This window comes from Sus scrofa, chromosome 9 (genome assembly GCF_054392235.1).
Source record: "Sus scrofa isolate SSC_HxYL_T2T_F1_AM1 chromosome 9, Sscrofa_HxYL_maternal_Yorkshire_Landrace_v2.0, whole genome shotgun sequence".
Classification (NCBI taxonomy): domain Eukaryota; kingdom Metazoa; phylum Chordata; class Mammalia; order Artiodactyla; family Suidae; genus Sus; species Sus scrofa.
The window spans coordinates 21,800,124-21,819,536 of record NC_139391.1 but is presented as its reverse complement, the minus strand read 5'-3'; the positions used below and the strand labels follow the sequence as shown (position 1 = coordinate 21,819,536).

The window sequence follows — 19,413 nt, the reverse complement described above, 5'->3', positions numbered from 1 at the left end:
GTTTGTTAGCCACTGAGCCATGAAGGGAACTCCAAAGAATTTTAAATGTTAATGAGGTTTTTAAGACTCTAGTTTGAAAGATCAGAATCGTGTCCTAAGAATTACTAACAGCTGGGCAGAAGACAGAAACAATACCCATTTCAAAATTTCTAATGCACTTTGTAATGTTCAAAGAATTTCAGATAAATCGCTCTTGAGCCAGAATAAACAAAAAAACAACAAAGTTGTGGGAAAGCTTGAAAATTTAGAGTTACAAGGTTGAAAGTTTAGGTTACAGAAAATAGAAAGGTCTTTCTCAGACTCTTATCAGGCTTGCTCTGATTGGTCCTGATGGCCCTCAAGGGAGGCATGGTCGCCCAGGACGCCAAGGGGCAACTGAGAAGGCAGTGTGGTTAGAAGGCCAGAAAAAAACGCCAGGAAAACTGGAGGCATTTCAAAGGAAGTCAGGGGAGATGAGAAATGAGTGAAAAGTTTGAGCAAAAGTCCGACCCTGAGAGTCAGGAAGAACGGACAGTATAACCTAACAGGGGAACTACGGAGGTTTTTAAAGCTGTACGTTAATGACAGTGATGATTATGATGACGAGGGCCACCTGTGCTGGGCAGTCACCCTTCACATTCACAGCGATTTTATGAAAGGTATAATAACAGCTGTGTCATTTTACCAAAACTAGTTCGGAAGTGCAATAAATTGCCAAAATTTAATCAGGAACAGACCAGGGATGGTAATTAAAATCTTGTAACTTGAATTTCTATGCCCATAACCACTACTCTTCTGCTTCTGAAGAAGCAAAGTAGGTTGGCATAACTTAATATGAACTTAATATCCTTAGGCACAACTGAAACGAGTGGCAAGCCTGTCCTTTAACAAGTGAATGTGCCCATGGAGTTCCCTTGCGGTGCAGTAGGTTAAGGATCCAATGTTGTCACTGCAGTAGCTCAGGTTGCTGCTGCAATGCAGGTTCAAGCCCTGGCCTGGGAACTTCCACATGGCATGATTGTGGCCACAAAAAAAAAAAAAAAAAAAAAAAAGAATATGCAGTCTGAACTCCAAGCTTCCAGACCCTGTGGGGAAGCAGTTTTGAATCCTCTTCAGTGAACTTAAAAAATATAGGGGAGCTCTGCAGAAGAGGAGAAAGACTGCACATTCCAGACTATTGCCTTTTGGGGGAGAAATCTGTTCTTCATTTAGGAGTTTTTCAGAGGCAGAACGTGTAGCACTTTGTGTAAGGAATGGGACCTTCTATTCAGTGACAATCGTACCAGTATGCAGTCTTAAAGCGAAGTTTATTCTCAGCCTCTCCATTAAACTCATGCCTCCTCTTTGCCTTTGCTCCCCTCACGTCAAGTACTTCAGCAGTGCTTGGTCCTGTATACTTTTCATCCTTCTAGTTTCCACCAAAATGTAAAGGGAAATTTGGGGCCATATGAAGGAGGAGGAATAACTTGGTCCTCCCTAAACAGAACTAAGGATGTCCATGTTGTAACAGCAACAAGGAAAACTTGCAACAGAGAACTTCCCATCATATACTCATAGCAAGACAGCATCACTCACCAATGCTAACAGCCTGTCAATTGAGTCCCTTTGTGAACCTAAGACTTTGTTTTCGCTGAGTTTCCTCAGCTATAACTTTGAGATTCATATTTAGCTGGGGCTTTTGGAGGATTAAACATAATGATTATGTAATCATTAATCAAGATCCTGAATTGAAAGGGGCAATTTGAAAGGAATTTTTTTTTTTTAAGTAGAAGTGAGTCATATCTCCTTACAAAATCTTTCTAAACTTACTTTTCTCATTGGTAAAACAAGGATACTAATACTGTAGTAGTACCGTGAGAATGAAAGTAGGTGGATATGCAAAGTGCTTGACTAGTAGGAGATACACAGGAAGTGAAAGGTATCAATGCAACTCTTTCCCTTCTAGGGTCCGCCTATGTTAACCCATTAACTGAGAAAGGGGATTTATATATCCTAAATGCTCAATTTATATATCCTAAATGCTCATAGGGCAATAACTATGTACATTTGAGGACTTCTATTTGATGGAATATTCAAAATAATAGTTGCTTCTATTTTTTTTTTTTTTTTTATGGCCATGCCTGAAGCACATGAAACTTCCTGGGCCAGGGATTGAATCCAAGCTATAGCAGTGATCTACACTGCAGCTGTGGCAATGCCAGATCCTTTAACCCACTGTGCCAGATGGGGATTGAGCCTGTGCCTCTGCAGTGAATGTAGCCACTACAGTCAGATGTTTTTTTTTTTTTTTTTTTTGGTTGCAGCCAAGGCATGTGGAAGCTCCCAGGCCAGGGATCGAACCTGCACCATAGCAGTGACAATGTCAGATTCCTAACTGCTAGGCCACCAGGGAATTCCCTGGAGTTGGATTTTTAACCCACTGTGCCACAGTGGGAATGCTTTGAAAATAATTATTATATTACTAATAAAACAAGTTAAGAAAAATAATGACAGGTATGAGTTCTATGCAACAGTGAAGAAAAACATGTATCAGTCTGTTAGCTCTATGAGAGCAGGTGTCGTGTGTGTGTGTGTGTGTGTGTGTGTGTGTGTGTGTGTGCGTGTGCGCAAGTGTGTGTTTACATAGTCACTGAAATTGTTGGGCTAAGCGAATGGCATAGATAAAGTATTCAAATATTTTATGTGGGGGAAATAAAGGAATATAGACACAAAATTTTAATTATCGTAAATGCATTATGGATGAATTAACCTACTGAGCGAGGCCAGGGATTGAATCCACAACCTCATGGTTCCGAGTCAGATTCGTTTCTGCTGTGCCATGATGGGAACTCCTTTTTTTTGGTCATATATTCTTTTACCAAGTAGTTTGTTTTCACATCCTGCATTATTCTACCTTTTCATGTCTATATTTAAAGCTCTACCTTATTCTTTTTTGATCAGCTCCAAAAATAGTCCCTAGTATGGATTTTCCTTAAGTTACTTTTCAATTACTCACCATTTCACTATCATAAGCAGTGTCATCATGAACCCATAGCTCATAGAACATAGAGTCAAAGCTCTACATACACTTAACATTTTTATCAACACTGTCAACTGCTCTTTTTTTTTTTTTTTGTCTTTTTGCTATTTCTTGGGCCGCTCCAGCGGCATATGGAGGTTCCCAGGCTAGGGGTCGAATCAGAGCTGTAGCCACCAGCCTACACCAGAGCCACAGCAATGAGGGATCCAAGCCACGTCTGCAACCTACACCACAGCTCACGGCAACGCCGGATCGGTAACCCACTAAGCAAGGGCAGGGACCGAACCCGCAACCTCATGGTTCCTAGTCGGATTCGTTAACCACTGCACCACGACGGGAACTCCTCCTCAACTGCTCTTAAAGAAGACTAATTCCATTGCTGTGCCTATCAACAATGCAGCAACGTGCCTATCTTCCCACATCATCATTCAATGTGGACATGATCAGTCTATTTATTCATACTCCATCTCTTTTATAGGTAAAATTTGATATCTCATTTTAATATGCATTTGAATTAATTGGTAAGAAGTAAAATATTTTTATTTCACTTAAACTGCTAATTGACTTTCCTGGTTCATTTTTCTATTTGATTTTCTTGCATTATTAATGAAGACTACATATATCTGTTCGAAAGGAGGACTGATGTGAAATCACTAAAAAGTCCTGTTAAATGTTAAGTCTTTTCTCAGGAGAAATAAATCATTTATAGCTGAGGAGTAAAAGAAAGTTCCAAGGGGAGAAGAAAGGCTTCAGCTTGACAATTACAGCAAGAGAGCGAGCTTTGTCCTTATTCCTTTCCTATAAGCAGAGAAAACTCCCTGTGCATGAAAGCAAGTATCTTAGCGCAAAAGCAGAAAGCTGAGGATTAGACTGGGCTCTCAGTTTTCCACTGGGGAAGAAAGCTTGTACCAGATATTTCAGGTTGAAGAGATGTCAGCTCATTTATTCAACAGGTAATTGCTAGTTAACAGGGATGCTGCTGGATAAAAGTTAGGACTTAGTCCCCAAAAGCTGAGAAAGACAATTCGAATTCTTTCTCTTTTCCCTTTCCTTTAGTAGAAGTTGGGGGATAGGGGTAGGTGGACTGTGCTAAATATGCAGACTTAGAAATTTGGGGAAACTTGTCAGAGTGGGGAGAGATAGGATGCAGAGCTGGTGGACATGTTTAGGTTATTAGCAAAGCTAACAACGGTAAAATAGTTCCTAAACTATGATTGTTTTATCTAGTTTTTTAAAGTATTAATTTTTTAAGCAAATGTAATTGAGAAGAGTTCCCGCATTGTTTTTCTCTTGATCTGGTTACATTTTCTTTGAGCTAAACCTCCTTTGTTTTCCTCGCCCCATTCCAGAGATGTTGATGTTTCCATTCTAGAAGTAGGCAATTCTAATAACACTATTAAATTACATAACTATATTCATTTGTCAGGAAAACCAAGAGGTGCTTGCTGCTTTCCATGCTTGGAAGAAAAAGGCCTATTTTTGTCTATTCCTAAAAATGTAAAATGTTTGAAAATGTTTTATAAATTGCCAGCTAAAATAAATTTCTAAATCTAAAACTGTGATTTCAGCATACCAAACCAAAAGAATAAACTTAGTCTAATTCTCCACTTTTAGAGAGAAGGAAGCAAGACACCAAAGATTTAAAGCTCTTTCCCATATAAAAACATCCTCTCCTTTCTTTCAAACCCTTCATTTATATAAGAAAAGATTGAAGTAAAGAGAAAAATAAGTTATGGGAAATTAGTACTGAGTTTGTGTGGCATATGTATTTTGACTGGGCATGTGAAAGTTTTATCAGCAGCTACAGAAACTGTTTCCTCTTTTCTTAAAGCCACTCCTGTGTCAGTTTCTCTTCCCTTGAATCATTCCCCCACTTTCCAGGACTGTTCAGCCCCTCTCACATCCCACAGTACACCCCTGTGAGCTAGGGACCTATTTGGGTGGTAGTTGCTCTCATTTCAAACAAAGGAAGTTAAAAAGGACTCGACTCGCAGAAAGAGGAGAGATCTTGCCTTGTGGTTTGGGAGCTCTGCCAGACTGTTTAGCTTCTTGACTTTGAAGTTTTCACTAATGAAAGAAATACTTGTTAAATAATAGAAATGTTTCTTGGCCTGCTACAGTTTCTCAAGGGATAATCTGCAGAGAGAAGTAAAAGTTCACGATAATGTCAGATTGAACAAGTTTTGGAGAATAGGAAACGTTCCTTTTATTTTTATACAATAAAAAATTGGGTGCCTAATGTGGTATAATGCAAGAGCATGGGGATTGGACACTGACCTAGGTTGAACACTTACTGCTACTTACAAGTTGCGGGCTGTCTGCAAGGTGGTGTATGCACATCGTGATACCTACCTCAGGTTTTTATGAGGACTGCATATTTTATTCATTTATTTTTCTTTTTAGGGCTGCATCTGTGGCATATGGAAGTTCCCAGACTAGGGGTCAAATTGGAGCTGCAGATGCCGGCCTACACCACAGCCACAGCAACACCAAATCCGAGCTGCCTCTGAGACCTACCCCACAGCTTTCAGCAATGCTGGATCCTTAACTTGCAGCTAGGGATGGAACCCACATCCTCATGGATACTATGTTGGGTTCTTAACCCGCTGAGCCGCAACGGCAACCCCGAGGAGTGCATCTTTTAAAAATTAGTGCAAAATATCTGAATTAGCAGGTACTCCCCTGTTTGTGCCGAAACTCAAATAACCAAATTTCAAATGACTGGAATTTTGGCAAGTCTTTATGCAAGTAATTATCACTCCTAAACAAAATTCAGAGACTTTCACAATTACAAAATACTCTTTCCTGATTATTCAAAGCCATATTTGACTAACACAGAACAACTGAGTCAAGGCAGACCCAGTGAGGCAGAGTGACTTGCCTACGATCATCAGCTAGATAGTAAAGTTTGTCTTGAAATTGAGTTTTCTTGGTATTCAGAATACCAAAAGCTGTTTTTCAAGGACAGTATGCAGTAGTCCTTTCCACTTTTTCAAATTTAAAATAACCATTGTATATAATTTTTATTTATCTATTTATTTTTGTGACATGGCCACACCCATATAATGTGGAAGTTCCCAGGCCAGGGATTGAACCTGTGCCACGGCAGTGATTCAAGCCACAGCCCTGACAACACTGGATCTTAACCTGCTGAGTCACCAGGGAACTCCTGCTTTTAAATAATTTTTAATGCCACTGACAACCTCCATTTTACCTCTTTCTTCTTAGAACTATCTTTAGAGTTCGTTGCCAAAGAACATACATTTTGACTAAACATTTCTATAAATTGCCTTACATAAATTTGTATCGTATTAATCAAAACAGGACCTGTCAACTAAAAAAAAAAAAGCACAACATAAAAGCTAAGAGTTAAGTTTTCTTGGGGGCAAAATGAGGACTATAGCCTAGGAGGCAGCATTTCAAATAGCTCTGAAATATCGCTCCAAAGATGTAGGTGGAAATATTGGTATATATGTGGTTTTGGTGAAGGGGGGAGGTACATGACACCAAGCACTCATTTTACAGGTCACTGCTGGTCTCCTAGTGAATGTTACTGCTAATCACGAGGAGCAGACGTCACCATGAAGGATGTCAGTACTTTGCTAGATATGAGGAGATGCAAGAATTGGGTTTATAAAATCTCATCCTGAAAATATCTATCTGGAGACCTGTTCTGCCGGTTTTCCCAGAGCACAGAGTGACTCACCCCTGATCTCCGCCCTGAGCTCCTTTCAGGGGTGTAGAGGGACAGCAGCTGCAGCAGCTCATGAGTCAATCTGTGCAGAGGCAGATGGCAAGTGCCAATCTCCAGTTCACAGACCTGTTAATATGTGCATATGAAAAAGAGCTGTGTGTGGATGTGAGACATATTACCTACTTACATATATTTTGATGCCTTTTGTTCAAATGCAGACACCCCTTGAAATAAAATCATATGATCTGTATTTGGAAATCCTGGACATACAGATATTCATTTTTTTGGTTGTTTTGTTTTGTTTTTTAAAAGAACTTCGTTAAAGGCCAGGAGGGCAGATTCTTGGAAGATATATGAGGAAGGCAGCTGGTGTTTATTTTGCTCCATTTCCCCTTTCCTCCTGTCTTGCTCTGGGGAAACCTCCCACATTTGAAGGCTCTCTTGGTAGGCTGTTTTCTCTGAGCTTTACCCAAATCTGAATCCTTTTTCACCCAAATCTGAATCCTTTTTCCCCCTTTTTCTAGTATCACTAAGAGGCTATGTAGGAAAAATAATTTTAGCCTGTGGTGAAATTAGAAGTGATTTTCATACTTTGTTAATGGAGTGATCATGATTTAGGCAGGTTTTGTTGTAGTTCTCAGAAGTGTTTTCATATCAACCAGGGGTGATTCAACTCAGTAACTCTGTATAGCAAGGTTATAGCCCCTCCTCCACCCCAGGCCCACCTCTAGGGGTATGCTTGGGGGGACACAGACAAATAAATGAGTTAAATGGTCTCTCGGTGGAAGCAGCTACATTATAAAGCAGTTGTATAGAGGAAGGAACGACTAGAGTTGGTATTATTAGGAAGGGCTTGGAATGAATCATGCAGGTGAAATAAAAGCGAAATTTCAGACACCACTGATGAGCTAGTAGGGAAATTGCTAGCAAGAAGCCAAACTTTGTTCTCTTGGCACATGGAAACTTCTTACAAACAAAATACCTCTTTGCCTGATGTTTTCCATCTGCTCAAAGATATACTCCTTAAGTCACTCAGCCTCTCTCTCTCGCCTCATACTTCCTTAATAGGTAATTCTGTATATTAGTTCTACTACCACCCAATTTAATAGTAACAAACCTCTACATTTCTACTGTAGATCTTACAGCTTAAAAACATTTTCCCATGTGATCCTACTAGCAGCTCTTTATGCTAAAAACTATCTTTGTTTTACAATAAGAATATCTAAACCTCAGAGAAATTCCCGAAAATAATAGTAAATGGATGCCGAAGTTCAGTCTTCTAATGCTAGTGTTCTTTCCACAACAAAACAATGAAACCATATTCTTATGACATCTCACAAATTAAGAAAATCATACGTGGGTCTGAATGGAATAATAAACTGCATATTTTTCAACTTTCTAGTTTTCTTGCCTGTTATGTTTCAGTTTACAGTAATTTTTGTCACATCTTGTTAACATCGTCTCTAAAATCACAGCCTTTTTTTTTCTTTTTTCTTTTTCTTTGTCTTTTTTGCCATTTCTTGGGCCATTCCCACAGCATATGGAGGTTCCCAGGCTAGGGGTTGAATTGGAGCTGTAGCCACCGGCCTATGCCAGAGCCACAGCAACTCCGGATACTTAACCCACTGAGCAAGGGCAGGGATCGAACCCTGAACCTCATGGTTCCTAGTCGGATTCGTTAACCACTGAGCCGCGACGGGAACTCCACAGCCTTTTTTTTGTTTCAGAAATAGTCTGTGGAATTAATATGTAAATAGGAAAAAAATACTTGAATTTTATTTTAAAATCTATTTATAGAGGTCTTTCTGCACACAGATTATGTGTTAGATCACTTGAATTGATTAATTTAAATATATACAATCGAGATTATAACTAGAAAAACTGCTTCAAATAAAGTGATTTGAGTTTGATTTTGTTCACTAAGTTATGGGTGCTTCCTCCCATACACACTTACGGAATAATAACATGACAGAATTTAAAGCAGACTAGGGATTAGACAGCAGCTAGTCTTGAACTGTCATTTAATAGAAACTGGAGCCCAGAGACGTTATTACAGCTATTCAGTGGTCAAAACTTCCTCAGACTGGCTAACAAACACATACAGGGAGGAAAAATCTGGGTCATCATGCAGCCAACCTTCCATTTTGCACACAACTATATGAAATATATTATGTGCTTATCATAATCCTTTCTAAAATATTAAGAAGTATTACAGTTAAAATCATAAAAATAATAAAAATAAGGGCTTTGGGGAGACAATTCTTCATGGCATTTTTACAGAGCTTGTAATAGATTATCTTTTCAAGATTGTTCCCATGGCAAAAAGCCTTGGAAGCTAGAAACAGTGTCTCCCTAAATGTCAAAGAACAGATTTGTTTGCTGACCAGCATAGTAAAAATGAGATGATTTCCTCTTCTTCCTGGAAACATTCCAGATGATAAAGATAATATCTTTCTTTGGAGGGGAGGCGAGGCTGATCTACTAGTAACCATTATATGAGACCAGGATATCCTCATCTGAGGGGTCCTAGGTTGTGATCTAGATCCATGGTGTCAGCAGTATTTACCTGGGCCCACCCTGCATCATCCCTGCTTTTTTCTTTTTAGCATTATAAAATATATCATAACATAATTTTTCATATGATTATTATTATATACTCTTCATAGATTTTTATTAGCTGTATGTATGTCCTAATTTGCACACACTATTTTTGCGTATCTTTTTTCCTGATTTTGCTGTTACATATGTACTTTAATATCATTGTTTTTCAATATTTTTCTACATGTCATATAATTTTTAGTAAGGCAGATATCCAGATAGGAAATCATTGAATCAAAGTCTAGAAATATTTTTTGAGATTTTAATTTCATGTTATACCAAAAGACTTTCCAAAGAGTCTGAACCAACTTATGTTCTCACCAGCTATGTCACAATCTGTTCTCATAAGTTTTCATATCTTTCACTTCTTCCCCATCACTCATCGTGATAGCTATTCTGAACTTTTCACACTTCCTCAAATTCTTCCCGCCTTTCTATGTTTCCCTTCTACATAGAATACTGTTGACATATCCAACGCTTATGCTGCAGATCTTAGCTTCCATGTCATTTTTCTCAGAGAATTCTTTCCTGTCTCCCAAACTACCATATATTACCACTGCCTCTGATACTTCCCTTTGTGATACTTAGCTGGGTGTAACTGTTTAATATTTTTGTTCCTGGCTTGAATTTAAGCTCTAGGAAAGTGATAGTCTTATTTGGCATGTTCTTCACCGAATCCCTGGTGCTAGAACAGAGCTTGATACAAAGTCAGCGCCTAATAAATATCTCTTAAATCAATTTATATTTTTCAACGTTTATAAAAAATCCAGCAAGGGAGTTCCCGCTGTGGCGCAACAGGATCAGCAGTGTCTCTGCAATGGCAGGACACAGGTTCAAACCCCAGCCATCGCAGTGGGTTAAAGGATCTCATGTGGCCGCAGCTGTGGGGTAGGTGGTAACTGCGGTTAGGATCTGAGCCAAGGTCTGGGAACTCCATATCCTATGGAGTGGCTAAAAAAGAAAAAAAAAAAAAAAAAAAAATCCAGTAAGGTATCAAGGGAAGAATCCCAGGGATAGTTTGAATTGACTTCCTCAGGATGACTATGTGAGTTATGGCACAGATCTAATTATTATTATTTTTTTGTCTTTTTGCTATTTCTTGGGCTGCCCCTGTGGCATATGGAGGTTCCCAGGCTAGGGGTCAAATCGGAGCTGTAGCCACCGGCCTACGCCAGAGCCACAGCAACACGGGATCCGAGCCGTGTCTGCGACCTACACCACAGCTCACGGCAACGCCGGATCGTTAACCCACTGAGCAAGGGCAGGGACCGAACCCGCAACCTCATGGTTCCTAGTCGGATTCGTTAACCACTGCGCCACGCCGGGAACTCCCACAGATCTAATTATAACCCCGCTTTCCTGGCTTCTGTCAGATACTTTTTCTAATACCATCAATGCTTCAGGAAATTTCTGAATATTCTTATCATTAAAAATAGCATATCTCCTGCAAATTGAGATTTCAATTAGAGGTAATCATAGAGATTCTAAATATATTATTGTCTCTTCAGAGATGTATAATACCTTTGAATCAGTTATTTCTCTATGAATAGATTCAGTTGAAGCAAATTATGAATTATAACCATAAAGGGAACAATGATTTTCCTGGCCTTCTAGAGAGCTAGAATGTTGAACTTAAACATTGTACAGGAAATGAGATTTTCTTTTCTTTTTGACTTTGAGACATGTTGTGAATCAAGTGCAGATGAGTTTAATTCATTAGCTCTTGCAATTACGCGACAGGTCTTTTGCCTACAACTTAAGATTTTCAAAGAAAAATCAATAAAGAAATTTAAGCTTGGCACAGTAATTCCTATTTATTTCTATTTATTCAGGTTCTAAGCAACTGGAAAGTTCAAATCAAGGTAATGCGTCTGGATCCTTTTATAAAGATATGCAAATGATGAGTTGATAGGAGAGAGTGATTTTTTTAAAGCAATTCTCAGCATGTGGCACATGCAGTATAATGGAACAGGGCAGGTTCAAGATGCTACTCAATCTACATAATAGAACCACGAAATATGAGCCAATGCTTGTAGTAATGTCCATCAGGAATAGCCATGCTGCTTAGTTCTCTAGAGGGTTTCAGGGATGTCAAGTCCAAGTTTCTGATCAGTGTTCGAAAGAGCTGTGGTCTTTGCCCTGAACCCAAGAAATAGGACACCAATTCAGCATGTGGTTCTGGAAGGCGAAGCTAAAATAGTCCTGACTTAGGGACAGTTAAACTAATAATTCCATCATTAAATTTTAGACTCACAACTTCCTCTTCCTTGCCATTAGCATAGCACTAACTTTCTTGGTCCTCCTTCTGATTCTCCTAATTTTTCCTTCATGAAATCCTGATCTTTAGCTTAGCCCTTACATGTTGGTAATTGTTTTTTTTTTTTTTTGTCTTTTTGCTATTTCTTGGGCTGCCCCTGTGGCATATGGAGGTTCCCAGGCTAGGGGTCGAATCGGAGCTGTAGCCACTGGCCTACGCCAGAGCCACAGCAACGCGGGATCCGAGCCGCGTCTGCAACCTACACCACAGCTCACGGCAACGCCGGATCGCCGGATCGTTAACCCACTGAGCAAGGGCAGGGACCGAACCTGCAACCTCATGGTTCCTAGTCGGATTCGTTAACCGCTGCGCCATGGCGGGAACTCCACATGTTGGTAATTGTTAAGCTGTCTTCAGCTTCTTCCCTCCACTTTTTTCTGTGTTCTATGGGCTTCCTTTGGGTAATCTCTACTCCTATTATGTCAACTCTCATCTATCGGGGGAGGACTAATAAAAACTGTATTCAGCCAATACCTGAGGTAGTCTAAACACCTTGCAGCTCTTCTCATTGCCTGCCTATGCCTTGAATAGAGCAGATGACCAATTAATGTTTTATGTATCTAAATGACTGAATGATCCCTCCCCTGAGTCCTACAGCAATATTTCCAGCTTATTATTAGATACTTCCCTTCTAATATCTTAGAGGTACTTCAAATACATGTCTCCGTTTGTCTTTACTTTCTTCCAAGGATACCTACTCATTTCCTCTTACTTAGTGGCTGCCAACACTAGTACCATGTTGAATAGGTATTCATTAAATAAATACAGGAGTTCCCGACATGGCTCAGTGGAAAAGAATCCGACTAGGAACCACGAGGTTGCGGGTTCAATCCCTGGCCTCGCTCAGTGGGTTAAGGATCCAGCATTGCCGTGAGCTGTGGTGTAGGTCACAGACATGGCTTGGATCTGGCGTTGCTGTGACTCTGGCATAGGCTGGTGGCTACGGCTCCGATTCGACCCCTAGCTTGGGAACCTCCATATGCCCCAGGTGCAGCCCTAAAAAGCAAAAATAAATAAATACAGTTTTGTGGATAAAGAAGTATTATATTTTTTATTTATGGATGACTATTTTTTCAGAATATCTCCTTAAGTCTGCATACAGGTAAGGTAGTATAGCACCATGGAAAGAAATGGGTGCTAGGACTCAGACAGTTTGGAAATCAGTCAAACTTTCTGGCTCAGCCACTTAACTTGTATGACATTTAGCAAGATACTTAATCCCTCTGTTCTAAACACTTTTCCATAACACTACTTCATAATGCAGCTATAGGGAATAGACCGTGTGGCTGTGTTATGTTAGTGTCTATACCTAGTAGACATTCAACAAATGATAACTGTTATCATAAAACTTATACCTGCACATTTTGCCTCTCTCCATGTTCTCACTTTTCATTCAATTTCTCTGTTCTTCTTAGTTTACTACTAATACTCTTGTTAGCAGTGTCTATTCCAAACCATTGAGAAGGCCTGTTAAAATCATAAAAATCAGGAAAGAAAAGACATATTAGAAATTAAAAGCCTAAAGCATTTAATAGCAGTGTGAATTTGCATTTCAAGCATTTTCTCCCTCTAACCTCAATCTTAACTAGGTCTCGGAACAAGCCCATATCCAGGACAAACAATTCTTAGAAGGTACGTTTGAAGTTGCATGCTTAGTTGGAATTTCTGGAGGAGAAGGCTATTGTGGGACATCTATGAACAGGCAAAAAGCACATGTTTCAAAGAAGATACGATACGTTAAATGGAAATGAACCAAATAACAAAGTAATTAAAATATTAAAAACAAATGATGAGAGAGCTGAGAAGTTCATTAGAGTGAAGTTACTTTGAAATAATCAAACTTCGAGAATTGAAGGATGTAATGGACAAAAAATTAAGCATGGTCATAGAAAGATTTAATCACTTTGAGGGTATATCAAAGTTCTTTTGAGTAGAGAAAAATAATTTTTAATGTTTATTTTATAAAATTCAGCCATAAATTGAGCCAGAAAGAAACTATTAATAAAATTTTAAATGCTTACAACTCTACCTTGTTAGCACATAATCTAATAAAAAAAAAGAAAACAATTTAAATACAATCAGTTAAAATGAGAAATGGGGGAGTTCCCGTGGTGGCGCAGTGGTTAACAAATCCGACTAGGAACCATGAGGTTGCGGGTTCGGTCCCTGCCCTTGCTCGGTGGGTTAACGATCCGGCGTTGCCGTGAGCTGTGGTGTAGGTTGCAGACACGGCTCGGATCCTGCGTTGCTGTGGCTCTGGCGTAGGCTGGTGGCTACAGCTCCAATTCGACCCCTAGCCTGGGAACTTCCATATGCCGCGGGAGCGGCCCAAGAAATAGCAAAAAGACAAAAAAAAAAAAAAATGAGAAATGGGAGGTCCCATCATGGCTCAGTGGAAATAAATCTGACCAGCATCCAAGAAGACACAGGTTCGATCCCTGACCTTGCTCAGTGGGTTAAGAATCCGGTGTTGCCGTGAGCTGTGGTGTAGGCCAAAGACGTGGCTCAGATCCTTTGTTGTTGTGGCTGTGGCGTAGACCAGCAGTTGAAGCTCCATTTGGACCCCTAGCCTGGGAACCTCCATATGTCACTGGTGCAGCACTAAAAAGACAAAAAGAAAAGAGAAAGAAATGGATTCCTAAACAACCCATGGACTCAACTGGAAATCAAACCTAAATTAGGAACTTTTTATTTTTTTATTTATTTATTAAAAAAAATTTTTTTTTTTTTGGTCTTTTTTTTTGCTATTTCTTGGGCCGCTCCCGCGGCATATGGAGCATAAAAAACATAAAACATAAAAAACATAAAAAAATAATATTTAAAACAACTCAGGAAAGAAAGGAAGTATGAGGGGGCCAGGGGACATGGTTGGGGGTGATACAAAGTGGACTCTCTTTGACCTGGCTGATGGAAATGCTATTTGCTAGGGCTGTTCTGGACACTTAATCTTCCAATAGCTATCTGACCCAGCAGCTACTTCCTGTCATTTTCCTATGGAAATAAAAGCAGCTGTAGAAAAGATATATATTCAAAAATTCTTATTGCAATATTTTTTCCAGTGGCCCAAATACCCATTTAATAACAGTTAAATAGATGTGTTACATGCCTTAAGTATTGTTTAAAAACAAAATCCAACTGAGTAAATGTGAGGACCTGATGGCTTTATTCAGGGATGCATGAATCCGGCAGCATTCCACTTAATGAAGAGAAAAGAGCGCTGAGAAGTGGCACAAAATGGAAGGAGAAAGGAGGGTGGGGCAAGAAAGTCATCAGCCAAAAAAAAAAAAAAAGGAAGGGAAGGGTTACCTTGGGCCAGGATATCTTTGGTCTGGGGCAGCAACTGCCACGGGTTTTATCTTGCAGATTGCCTCTTCCTCTGAGGAGTAGACTGGGAATGACCCAGATTACTTCATAGGTGCTAACCAGAAAAATCTAAATTGGTTGATTAAGACTATACTTGGGGGTAAGGTCAAAACAGCAATTAAGTTAGGTATTAAGTCTAGGTTTGGCGTCACAAGCTTTTAGTTCACGTGATGCCCTTTTGGACCTGTGGGCATCAGGTGATTTCGCTTTAGCAGTACTATGCAGCTATTTTCTTAAAGGAATTCAATTTCTTGATGTGAAGAGGTCTGTCTCTGTAACGTATTTTTACGAATGACAGAATTTCATTAAAAATGAAATGAGGCTGAGGGAGAGTGAAAGAAAGAATTAAAATTAGGTGAATGCATTGTGCTAAGCACTTCACACACTAACTCAGTCGAAACTACCTATGAGGTAGGTCCTATTATTCCCATTTTGCTGATGAGGAAACAGAGGCAGAGACGGTGAATAGCCTGTTAAAGTCCCACAGGTGGTAAGGAGTGGCTTCGGGATTCGAAGTCTGGCTTTCTGGATCTAGAATTTGTGCCCTTGAACATTATAGGCCCTCCTTCTGATGCATATCTGTAAATGATTAGGTAACTTTAGTAAACAATTTGTAAGTAGCACACCAGGGAGGGAACATGGGTTCCTTGCTTGGCAGGGTGTAGATGGAAAGGAAAAGGGGAGATGGGGGGAAATCTGTAGAACACCGACAGCAGGTGTTTGGTGTAATTTATTGAGTTTTATTATCTCATCATACAGTAAAAATATAAATATGGTTAAATAGAATGGACCAAAGAAAGAAGGAATAGGAACGAAAATGACAAATTTGATTTCAATTTTTTACTCAAAAGTTGTTACTTTAATTGTGTCTGAACTAAAGTTATTTATTTGTATATTTAACTATTTTTTAAAGTCTAAGGATACCCCGTGTTGTTTAAAAAACATGAGAAATATATGTATGGGCTTGATCTTAGCAACTTAAATAAGCAAAAAGTCATAATAAATATCAACTTATTTTCAGCTTACTAAAATGAACTGTTTTAATGGTTCCCATATCATTATCTGGGTAAGTAATCTGATTCTTAGAAAAGGAACACACCTTCTCAATAGGAGAAACTGATAGTCTTGACTTTTTAATCAGTCCCTCTGTTGTGGTTTTGCTCTCTTCATGCCAAGACTCTCTACAGTTTGCTATTTCATTTTATTTATTTATTTTCTGGCTGTGCCCATAGCCTACATAAGTTCCCAGGCCAGGGATCAAACCACAGCAGTGACAACGCTGGATCCTTAACCACTAGGCCACCTACAGTTTGCTATTTTAGAATTTACCTTGTTTGACTTGATGTTTCCCTTTCAGCAATAACCCATAGAAAGAAGGGAAGTCAAACTGAACTGCAAAACTTTGCAAAGAAAATGCTAAGACATTAGGTTTAGCCTTTCTATTGTCCAACATTGTTTATAACTTGACTTCCTGATAGCAAACCAAACATTTATGAAGGAGTTCTAGGTCAACTTCTACAACTTTCAAACTAATCCACATAGACACATTAACTTAAAATTACAGATGTTCTTGGGGCTGGGAAGTTGGCCCCTTATATTAATCGAATATTTCTCCAAGCATATTCAGAATTTTTTATCCATTTTATACTGATGAGAAATATAAAATGTATCATCTAGTGGCACAATGTTTGCCTCATGAAAATTCACTTCTAATAATCTTAATTCTTAAAGTTAGTATGAAGTTTCAATCAACATTTAGATAATATTTATTGAGCACCTATTAAGTCTAGGCTACAGTGGTAAGCAAGATAGACAAGGCCCAAACCTTATGATGCTTATGTTCCAGTGAGGCAGATACATGATAAACATGAAAGTACAAAAATTACAGGCATTTATAATGGTTATGAAGAAATAAACAGAGTTTTTAAAAAAATGAATAGCTAGAGAAGCCCACTTCGGATACTATAGCTAGAGGAAGCTTTCCTGAGGAGATAAAATATTTATCAGTGAGAATTTCATACAGTGAGAATCAACAGTCATGGGAAAAGTTGGGCAAATTATTTCAGGCAGAGAGGATAGCCAAGTCCAGAGGTCATGGAGACAAAGGCTTGAGGAGCAACAGAAGGCAAGGGTTTCTGGGACAACAGGGGTGGGGGATGAAGGGATAGACTGGACAGATCATGCAGGGTCTTGTAGAATTTTACTCCAAGATGATACAAAATGTAACCTATTGGGAAGTATTCCACTTGTCAGTATTGAGAGTCCCTTGATATGGTTCACATTTAAATAAAAAACCCACAGGAGTGAGGGTAGACTCAGTATGATACACTGGCTGATCAGCTTGGAGAGATGATCAGCTTGGAGAAGAAGAGTCAAGGATGATACTTCAAGGCTCATGGGTTTTACATTAAATTCAAGAAAAAGTGGATGAAATTATAAGGTAATTTTGGTTGACAAGCAAGAAATGAGAGCATATTGGACCAGAGTGGTTTTGGTGGACAGGGAGCAAAGTGGAGACATTCATTAAGTTTATTAGTTCTTTAGGGTTGCTCTTAATCTGTATGACCTTTAGGATGATCCTGGTATATCAGTAAAACAAAACAAAACAAACAAAAACAAATCCAGCCAGAATGTCCATCATCAAAAAGTCTACAAATAATAAATGCTGGAGAGGGTGTGCAGAAGAGGGAACCCTCCTACTCTGTTGATGGGAATGTACATTGGTGCAACCACTATGGAAAACAGTATGGAGGGTCTTCAAAAAACTAAAAACAGAACTACCATATGATCCAGCAATCCCACCCATGGGCATCTATCCAGAGAAAACCATAATTTGAAAAGATACATGTACTCAGTGTTCATTGCAGCATTATTTACAATAGCCAAGACGTGGAAGCAACCTAAATGTCCATCAGCAGAGGAATGTATAAACAAGATGTGGTACATATATACAACGGAATATCACTCGGTCATAAAAAGAATGAAATAATGCCATTTGCAACAACATGGATGGACCCAGAAACTATCTTACTAAGTGGTTAGTCACACAAAGACAAACATCATGATATCATCTATATGTGGAATCTAAAGAAAAAAAAAAGGATATAAATGAACTTTTTTGCAGAACAGAAATAAACTAACAGACTTTGAAAAACTTAGGATTACCAAAGCGGACAGGTGGAGGGGTGGGAGGGATGGACTGGGAATTTGGGACTGGCATGTGCACACTGAGGTATATGGAATGATTGGCCAACAGAGACCTGCTGTATAGCAGAGAACTCTCCCTAGTATTCTGTGATAATCTATGTGAGAAAAGATTCTGAGAGAGAATGCATATGTGTGTATGTATAACTGGGCCACCTTATTGTACAGCAGAAATTATCACAACCCTTTGAATTAACTACACTTCAACAAAACTTTTTAAAAAAGTAATGCTTCTCAAAATTTTCATTTCAAAAACGTGGTTTATGGAGTTCCTGTCATGGCGCAGTGGAAATGAATCTGACTAGGAACCGTGAGGTTGTGGGTTCGATCCCTGGCCTCGCTCAGTGGGTTAAGGATACGGCATTGCTGTGAGCTGTGGTGTAGGTCACAGATGCGGCTCGGATCTGGCATTGCTGTGGCTGTGGCTGTGGCTGTGGCTGGCAGCTACAGCTCCGATTGGACCCCTAGCCTGGGAACCTCCATATGCCGTGGGTGCGGTCCTAAGAAAAGACCAAAAAACCCCCAAAACAAACAAAACCCCCCCCACGTGTTTTATTTAACAAAAGGCAATAGTGAAGTGAAAATGGGATCAAATGGAAGACTCAGCAATTCCTAGTTCCACAGCTGCTTCAACATGTGTCTTCTATAGAACATTTCTTTCTCTTAATTTTATATGTGACTATCATGAAGCAAAGCTTTGCTTTCTCAATTCCATTCTAACAATCCAACTTAAAACCACAAGTCTTTTGCTGGTTATCAGATCTACACTCACTAGCAGTTTGACCACGGAAACTTATCCTTTCTGAGCCCTGGTTTTCTTACCCATCAAATGGGAGTAATATTATCTGGGAGATGACTATCAAATTGACATAATATGTCAATGTACAGTGCAAATGATGATAAGCTACTCAAATAGAAAGCATTAGTATTTTTCTATCTTCATCAGCTCCTGTTTCATCAAATTCAAAGATGTCATTTACTTATTCATTTATATATCTCAGTGAAGTAAGCCTAGAATACTCCCACCCCGATATTAAAAAATGATGCTAGTAACCCACAATCAGCGGAGAATGAGCTTGAGTGGTTTTTCCATTCTTGGAATTGTGTCTGTGGTCATACAACCACAATCTCTGTTTGTCCCTATTCACCTTGTGACCAAGGACACACATTTTTCAAATAGTTGGCAGTGAGAAATCTGAGTCTAAAATTATTCTAATGAAGAAGTTCTCAGAATGTGAT

At 39.2% G+C, this 19,413-nt stretch overlaps 1 protein-coding gene and 1 long non-coding RNA gene across 40 annotated transcripts in view; one reads left to right on the top strand and one right to left on the bottom strand.

Annotated features, from left to right (window-relative positions):
• LOC102160855 (uncharacterized) overlaps positions 1–19,413 on the bottom strand; it is a 393,443-nt gene that overhangs the window by 349,221 nt on the left and 24,809 nt on the right. For 31 of the 39 annotated variants that reach the window (XR_014814892.1, XR_014814905.1, XR_014814880.1 and 28 more), the window contains exon 2: positions 12,963–13,074. The gene's annotated coding sequence lies outside the window, so the exon portion shown is untranslated. Of the gene's footprint in view, positions 1–3,575; positions 5,135–6,704; positions 6,819–9,465; positions 10,242–11,097; positions 11,430–12,962; positions 13,075–14,913; positions 15,008–19,413 lie in introns of those variants that run through there. The other 8 variants (XR_014814887.1, XR_014814904.1, XR_014814902.1 and 5 more) reach the window with 5 other exon arrangements.
• LOC146399783 (uncharacterized) lies at positions 8,169–18,650 on the top strand. The gene is made up of 2 exons (XR_014814937.1): positions 8,169–11,734; positions 14,535–18,650. It is a non-coding gene; the product is annotated as an uncharacterized LOC146399783 (long non-coding RNA).